Genomic DNA, 10,017 nt, shown 5'->3' on the forward strand with positions numbered 1-10,017 from the left:
GCAACACAGTGATCTGATGACTTAAAATTCTTCAACGACACCCCCTCTACCAAATCGTTTGCTATTAAATAATTAATCTTTCGAACATGTATGTGACCCATTCTTCGATGCCAAAGTACGGAGTCTTTCTCGGTTGATTTCGAGACAAAACTCGTTTCGATCGATGTTGATACTTTAGTATTCATATTCAAGACATAAATATCATTTGATCGAGGTGATCGCATGACAACCATGTCATCGGGAATCACATAACCCGGTTTCAGAATAAGACACTCTTTATCTGTAAATACCGTCGTGTATTGCTTATCATAAATTTGCGACACACTCAATAAATTATGATCCACCTTATCACAAGAATTAACCTTTTCCTGTGTAATTATACCCCCAGAATTCCCAGCAAACGCCACATAACCCCCTTGAATATTTCTCACGTTTGATAAGAGGTTGAGATTTCCTGTAATATGACGAGAACATCCACTGTCCATGATCCAGTTTTTACTAGAAATGGTCTTGGATGAACCCTCGCTTTGTTTGGCCATGCAAGCAGATGTAGCAGAATCACTGATCTTAGCCATACAAGCAAAGCTAGTTGGAAGCTTTTCACTTTGATTATCAGATTCAGACTCAGTTTCAGCGTCAGAAGAAACTTCACTTCCACTTATATCTTGTGTGTATTCAGGAAACCCAAACATAGCTAGATTAGCTTGATTATCATTGCACAGTAGTCGTTGTGACCAATCACCTCCATCAGCTAACACTGCGTGTGACCCAGAAGTAGACGGTTTCTTTTCAGTATCATTGACCCGTGATGTAGAAGAGTTTTGATTTTTACCACGAGGACCAGTATACTCCTTCTTTGGCTTGCCACATTCTTTCGCAAAGTGTCCGAATTCTTGACAATTATAACACTTTACCTTCAACTTGTCAAAACCCAACTTCTTATTCAGAGCAGGAAGATCTTTTCTGGTCCTTTGCATAAATCTTTTTACCTTACGAACAATCATTGCCATGTTCCACTTTAAATCCATGGATCATCAGGATCAATTTGATCATAGTCTTCATCGGTTAAATCACTTGTTGCAATCTTGCTACTCACCAAATTCTCGTAAGAAGACATAAAGGACATAAAGGCAGACAAAAATGCAAGGTTTTGTTCAGCTTTCTTTATGTTTACATTAGTTTGAGATGAGAATTTACTTGTAGATGATGAAGTTCCGGATCCTCCAGATGAACCAGAGAAACCAGAATATCCAGTATTTCCAGCTGTGTAGAAACAGGCTTGTGGATCACTATACATTGGAGTAGCATTCTCACTTGCAGCTTGAGTAAGGAAAGCAGTTAGTGGAGAAATAGTTGAACTTAGAGGCATACTACCACCATAGAAAGAAGGATCTTGACTTTCCTTAGAAACTTTCTGGCACTTAAGATCATATTCCCTAGCTTCAATCTTTTGTAAGAATTCAATAGCAGTCAAATCTTCATTCAAGAAATAATTATTCTCCTTGAGAACCATTAAGAATGTGGAATAAGAACTTGGGAGTACACTCTTAACAATGTCAACTTATCCCTCTTAGAGACGTTTAATCTCATATTGTCCATTTCAGCAATTAAGTGATTGAATTTAGTTGTCATTTCTTCAACTGTCTCACATTTGAGTAAATTAAAGTTTCTGAATTGAAACTTAAGCATCACCTTCTTGCTTTCAGCTGTGTTACCCATACTTCTCATTCAAATGTGTTGAAACATAGAAGTATATATTTTTATGCTACCACTTGATGAAAAATATTCTCAGGCAAAGCCATGGTTAGAGTAGAATAAGCTTTTGTTTCTATCTCTAATGCTTTCTTTTCTTCAACTGAGTATTGTGAAATGGCCTTTGGTGTATAACCAATAGTCTCATCTCCAATCATAGGAACTGTATAGACTTCATCTAAACAATAAGAACAGTCCGGATGAACCAATCCTATATGAGCACGAAACCTAGGTTCCCACTTGGCAAAGTCACTGAACTTCACAATCTTGGACATTTTGAATGTGAACCTATCTCGGTAACAAGTTGCAACATTTGTTGCATCAACATATTTTGAGACGCCAATGTATACATACCGGCCATCTTTGACAAGTTTGAAAATATAAGGGTGTAACTAATCAAACAACGAATAAGATTAACGAATTGTGAACAGTTTTAGCGAACTGTGAACAGTTGTAGCGAACTGTGAACAGGAAAATAACGAATCAAATCTTAACGAAGTTAAGATTGATCAGACAACAAATTGCAATTATATTTAATGAATCAATCAACGAAAAAGATTAACGAATCAGAAATTCAAACTAACGAATTGACTAAGCGAATTACAAAGTATCAGCTTAGCAAATTAAATGATAATCAGTAACGAATCACCAGGAAAAACTTAGCGAAATGAAATAACGAATCAGCTATAGTTGATAGCGAATCAACTATAACGAATCAGGTTGTTACAACCGTTTGTAACAAACTCTGACACCTTATGCCAGATGGCAAAGGTTGTTTTGACACAAATCCCAAAGTGAACCCGTGTCACACGAATCTGTTTATCCAATTAACGAATCAGATAACACAAATTAACAACTAACACGAATTGGCTAGTGAATCACCTGAAATAAATAATGAATTATCAAACTTAATGAACGATTCAAAGGAAACAAGATAGCGAATCACTATAAGAATGATAACGAATCAAATTCATCTTTGAATCGTACAAGTACTAAACATGATTTCCTTACGTTAATTCCCATGGGTTAAAGTTTGTTAAGTTTAATCATAATGCGTCTATCATGAGCCCACGTGCACGATATGTTGCATCTAAGTAATTTTGGAAGTTACTCAAACTTTCAGATTTTAACCAGCGATTGCGAGCGTTAGTGATATATTTAGGTGACACAGACATATATTTAGTCGAACGGGAGATTTGAAACTTTTGTTGTAAAGTTATACTTTATAATTGTTGTTTTTTTATAAGAAAAATATATAATCAAACAAGAAATACGAGATGATTCTTCAAGCGCTTATTATTATTTACTTATCGAACTGTTAGAAATTAACAAACGAATGAACGCTTAAATTCATATATTACTGAAATACATATAAAAATGGAGATAGTTATAACATATGTTTAGTATTTAGGCATCATATATTATCATTAAATTTACTACTCTATCTATGTTACATCCTCATTTGCCAAAATGAGATATTTGAATTTAAATGATAAAAATGAATGAATAAAATAAAATAAAAATCCGAGGCATGAGCTCATATGGGTAAAACAAGAAATACAAAACACATGAGCTTCTATGGGTAATATTATAACACTACCACACACAAAATCATAATTACCTTTCTTTTTGAATTGCAGCAGACAACACTCAACACCAACATGTCTTTTTCCAAAATTCAAACATGGTCACTATATACATGCATCATCCTACCTAGTTAATTATGTTAAAACCCATACATGCTTCAATATATCAAACACAGTTTACTCACATCCACACATGAGTGTACATGTATGCAATTCGTTTACCCGAAACTTTGTTAGTTAGACACCTAAATACTCCTCGCTATTCAAGAAAACTTAATAGTGGTAACCAATCTACAAATCCTAATCCCTACCTAACCCCATAGGGTTTTGGCCCTAAGGGCCTCTGCCTAACCATGTCCATGTATGCATACATGTTATACTCAAATAAATTATTTAATAAAAGAATAAAAGGAAATTAAATAAAATAAGATATGGATCAATGTATATGATAATTCAAAGACAAGACCTAATCCTATCATTTCACTTTTACCAACTCACCACGTCCTCTTCCTTTGTTTCCTTGAAATCAGCTGTCATCACTCTACCAAACGGTTCAATCTACTTTTTACCCATTTAAGAGTTTTCAATCTTGTTCCAACTCCACACTTAACCTCTAACTCTTGAGTTTAGTTATAAAGGCTTTACTTAAAATCACCTATATAGGAAAGACTTGATACATGAAGCAAACACACATACTCTCTTTCACTTCTCTGTTTCTCTAACTGAATCCCTTCAACCGGCCACCACCACCATTGGCGTTTACCACCACCAACAACCACCTTCTACCACCTGATTACCAACCCGCCGCAACCACTTTCTTTGGCTCTTAATTGTAGCACATCGCAAGTACCACTGTCACCTTTAGGGTAACCGACGCCCCGCATCAGCTACAATCATCACCGCCACAATCCTAGACCTCACGGAAGCAAGAGTAACACCGCAAAAATCACCACACAAAACACTGCCAACCACCTTCAACTCTCTCCCTCTCTCTCTCTTTACGTCGCAGGGTACCACCGTGAACCACCTTCCCGGAACCACTACCATCATCCATCACCTTTTCTTTACCTAGAATATCTCTCTTCAGGTAAGAAATATATTACTCAAGTTCACTCTCCCTTCGATTTATATACAAACACACATACATCCTAAACTAATCTCATCTCATTGTGTTCAAGAACAAGATGGTGGGAGATTCTTTCTGAAATGTTTAAAGAGCTTCACGTGGAGAAAGAAGCTTAAGATCCTCTAATCCCTCTCTACCTAAATCCTAAAACTAAGTGAGCTACACCTTCCATAAACCTAGTTCATAAAAGAGTTATGCTAGGCTTTCACCTAAATAACAATTTACACATTTAACATGTTAAAGAAAGAAGCATTTAAATATACACATAAACTTATCATGCATAAAAAATGTTAAAGATCTGAAAGCATTACGAAAAATGGGTATAAAGTGAGTCTTATTGTTAGGACTTTTGGTTTAAAAAAACTTAATATGTCTATACATAAGTTTTTTTTCAAGAATATAATTTTTATGACTAAAAGAGTGTTTTTAAGACATAATATACATATGTGTGTGTGCATTGAAATTAATGGTGAATTAGTATCTAAGAAGCAAGGGCTTGTTATACAGAACCTACGTTGGAAAATATGGATTTTTATAATCAATATTGGGTATATTTTTCATGGTTATATTTGGTGAAACTATTATAAGTATTATAATTACCAAAATAGGTGTTGAATTCTGAAACCATATATATTTTATATATTTATTGTACACGATGATTTACGACTCGATTCTTGAATAAAATATATTAACCCAGGTTCATGTTGATACAAGGACTCATGAACACATTCTGATGCAAACAGTTACTTATATTTACTTATTTTATATAAATATAAGTGTATGTCGAGAAATCAATGACGTGTCATCAACGAATTGGTTATATATAAATGAAACTGACACCAACAAGATTTATATTCATAATATTTATACAAGTATATAAATATTAATATAAAAACTTATCACCAACAGGTTGTCCAAAAACTAAACGATACGTACGGTTGGAGAAAGCGACCGACAAAATATAATAAACAAAATTCTCGGTTGGTGAAATGAACCGACACACTAAACGAAACGCTCGGTTGGTGAAAGCAACCGACACAATAAACAAAACTCCTGGTTTATGAAAACAATTGGCTTGAACAACGAAAATACTATTTCGGTGAAACCGACTAGCATAAACCGACTTGCGATTCGGTAACGAACTAACAGGCCTTACGCGTAAAGGACGTGTGAAGGCAGGGAAACTATGATTAATCTGAAATTGCTAGCGAAACGACCACTAAACTCACGAGGTGAGTTTCACTACCCCCTTTTCACTGTTTTACTGTTTTATTAATCAGGGTTGGAAAACATACACAAGTACTTTATATACGATAATTAGAAACAAAACACACAATCCTTAAGCGAACATGAGTTGAACTATGTAGTGCTATAAGTCCCTTGCTTGTATAATATAACCATTAGCTAACGGAGTTAGCCACTGGAATATACAAATAGGACTATTGACGTTGACATTTCCCCCTATTATTAGGTTAGTTGCGCTAACCTCCGATATTGCATCGAAACAGGGTGTGGCGCGTATATTCCATTTGTGAGATTTGAACAGGGCAAAAGGATATAATTCGTGGTTTGGTTATAGGCTTAGGGTTCGTCGTATTAATTCGGAGATTTAGCTAGTTTACGGAGGATCATTGTTTTTGTTTCAACAGATTATCGTGTACTTATTTGTGAAATGATTCAACTTGTGAACTGATTCAAGCTTTTATGAATAACGCGATTTCATATCGAGTCTTAAAACCTGTGAACTCACCAACCTTTGTGTTGACTTTATTTAAACGTATGTTTTTCAGGGAATTAACAACCCTCATAAGGAATCATGAAGACGGGACCTCAATGCATAATTAGGATACCATTTTGGAGGATTTTTCTTGTATAACCCTATCATTATTTTGGGTCATATACTATAAATCTCCTAATTGCTTTCAACAAATTTTGTTTGAAATAAGTTATAATTTGTAAGCGTTTCTTAATACTATTGGTATCATAATACATATATGTTGGTGATAATCATATGCTTACGGTATACATGTCGTCACGTACTCGCGCATCCGCCTTTGCGGGGTGTGACAAGTATGTTGGAAAGAAAGAAGGTCATGTTGAAATTTTAATACATAAACTTTTGTTTATTGAAAAGTGAGAACGCCGAAGAAATGTTGACGAGATTTTGTCATCTCATTGCGAAATGACAAAATTGAAGATGGAACCTACTTATAACATCCTGCTTTTGAAAGAATTAATAAAATAAATTTCGTTTTTTTATAGTGCGTCGTTATCAGTTTAGATAAATAAACTATAAGATGATGGGCTAGGACTTTAGAAGATGGAATAAGAGAATGGAATGGGCCTTAGGTCCATGGGCTTAAGGGAGTATAAATATCACTTAAACCATAAACCTTTCCATTTAATCCATCTCTACACCATAGCCTACACCATCAAAAACACACAACACCATCTTATAACCTGAACCAAGATCCGAAAGCGAAACCCGACATTGTTGGTGCTGGAACATCGTGACGGACCAAAAAAACATCAAGGCTTAACCGTGTTCGTAGTTCTGCTCGTGTAAGGTACGTTTATAATTAGAAATCGTTCATTAGGGTTCGGATTTATTTTTGGGATCTTAGATCTGTTTGAGAATGATTAAAACGAACCCAACAAAGCAAACCTCACTATAATCCATCGCAGTTTGACAGGTTAACTGTTGAATGAACAAACAGGTTAGGAAATGGTCCAATCGCACCCCTTAAAACCCGATGTTTGAAGGGTTGGATGATTGGGGTTTGCAGGCTATGTGATTACGAGTTCATGGATACCAAAATCGTGTTGTTTCGTTAAGATTTGAGGTTCAATTGCAAAAATCCGTTTCTGTTGACTATTTGCTGTTCTTGGCAATTTTCACTTTGACCTGAGTCAAAGTCTGGATAAGATTGATTCAGTTCGTTATGTTAAGATAATGAATTAGTCCATCCATTCGTTATGTCCAGTTAACGAATTAGTTCAACCATTCGTTAAGGCAAGATAACGAAGTAGCTCACCCAGTTCGTTCTGTTAAGAAAACAAAGCAAGTGATTCGTTAACCACCAGTTCTCTATGGAAAGATAACGAATCAAGTGATTCGTTACTTACCCTCAATTCGTTACTTACCCCAGCCAGGGTTTCTGTCCCTTGGACCCCGCTAGGGGCTGCCGTCCCTAGAACCCCGCTGCCAAGGGCGCTGCCCCCGAACCCCATTCGTTGAGGGTAATAATTAAACTAGAAGGAAGATATGTGTAGTGATAGTTAATTGATACGTGTAATTGTTATACAGTTAGTCGTGCACAGCTCAAGAAGGAAATAACGATTAACGGTGAATGCAACCGAGTTCAGGTGAGTTTCTAGCCCCATTTCATTGTTATGTTTTCGGGGCTGTGTGCATACTCAATGTGAATGTTAATACACTTACCTTAAATGATAAGTGTATGTCTAGATGACAAATGTGATAGTTACAAATGTATGCTTGACGGTACGTGAACGACCTTCGTGTATTGCACGTATAGTTAAGGAAAGTATAGGGTTGTATGTATGATATATGTATGTGAATAAGGAAGTGTGTACAACTATGATATGTATGATATTATATGTATGGATGTGATAATGTAAATGATAATGAAAGATAAGGTAAGGTTAAAGGGTTTCATACCCTAATAATATATGCGAAGGTTAAGGGGTTGCATAGCCTAATAATATATGCGAAGGTTAAAGGGTTGCATACCTTAATAATATATGCGAAGGTTAAAGGGTTGCATACCCTAATAATATATGCGAAGGTTAAAGGGTTGCATACCCTAATAATATATGCGAAGGTTATAGGGCGTAATGCTCTTTAAAACTTAAGGTACGAATATGAAAGAAAGAAATAATGAAGGTAAGCAAGTTTGAAAGTATGAATGAAAGTATGTAAATGTATATGTATTGTATGTTATGTGATTAACTAGAACTCACTTGGCGTAGCTGACTTTTAGTATGCACGCAGGTGAGTAGAATGAGACAGCTGGCTTGAGCGGGGGCACATGGAAGAAAAATAAGAGTCTGGCATCTGAAGAATCAAGACATTTTAGAATTAATATTTTGATTTGAAAGACAATATGTTTTAATAAGACAAAGTTATGGATTTACTTGTAATGTTTTATGAATGTTTACTATTCCGCGAATGTTTTATTAACTATGATATTCAGAACTGTGTTTATGAGTAAATCCAACACCAAATGTAGGGCACCGGTAACGGGGACTTACACTACTCAATTTGACCAAATTGATACGGCTGAGAATTCATTGCCAACGTCATACTCTACTTACCTACTGGTTTTGAAAGAAGATAACTTCTTCAAGAATGACGATCTAACCGCATTAGAATTTATGCAAAATATTGAAGAAAGAGAGCATGACTTGAGATGCCCAAATTCTTCCGAGGATAATCAAGATCCTACTCTATATGGTGGCTTTTACCTATGAGTAGCAATTTGGCTCTCATCTCTACTTTCTATTCTCAGAATACTCAAGAAATCCCACAAGCTGCTAGCATCCGATTCCAACAATGCATCTAGGGGATCAAATGCTTCGTTTGCTGGTGCAAGTAATTCTTCTTCGTCTCAAATCATCACAGGTCAATATGAAAGAAGTAGCGCAACACTTTGCCTTCTCAAGCGCATTCATGAGTTCTTATGAACAACTGGTGGGTGGGAAGATTGCCACTAGTAAATTAACCGATGAATATTATGACCAACTTGATCCGATTGATTTGGAGCTTATGGTTCTTAAATGGAATATGGAGATGGTTGTGAGGAAAGTTGAGAGATTCATGCAGAAGACTGGGAAAAATCTGCCTACTCTGAACAAAAGAGTCGGTTTTGATAAATTAAAGGTTTGTTTCTATAATTGTAAAAACTTTTGCCATTTTGCCAAAGAATGTGATAAACCCAAGAAAAAGTACACATGACCCCATAATCAAGATAGAAATGCTAGAAAGAAGTATTCTGAAACAAGACTTTTCACTTCCACTTGATATAATTTTCTTGACCTAAAAATTTTGGAATCTTGTTAGTAGACACCCCTTGGTCATCCTTTTGTTTAAAAATCTTTCGATAATTTTTGAATAAGCCTTTTGAAATGAAAAATTATTAAAATATTAGCAGAATTTGAAAGAAATATACTCAGATCGGATGATTAAATCATTGAATATGATGTAAACAGATAGATTAAACCAATATCTAGACTCAAGACAAACAATAATAAAAGTGAATATGAGATTAGAGTACTTTTAAACCTTAAACGATTTAGATTTGAATAATAAAGAACATATCAGCTGACGTCATAGTTCAATGGAACAGCGTTCAGCTGACATCATCGTCTTCTTCTTCAAAATCAAACAATATTCAATAAAAGATTCACACTCGCTCTTCTCAGCAACACGTAGGTCTTTACAAGAGCAAAATGAAGCTCTGATACCACTTGTCAGGATTGATTGTTCACACTATCAACCTCGTAACCAACAACTTAATGTCGACAAGATGGTTA

This window comes from Bidens hawaiensis, unplaced genomic scaffold, assembly GCF_021521415.1.
Source record: "Bidens hawaiensis isolate Kalapana, Puna unplaced genomic scaffold, B.hawaiensis_p1.1 tig00018147_1, whole genome shotgun sequence".
Taxonomy (NCBI): Eukaryota; Viridiplantae; Streptophyta; class Magnoliopsida; order Asterales; family Asteraceae; genus Bidens; species Bidens hawaiensis.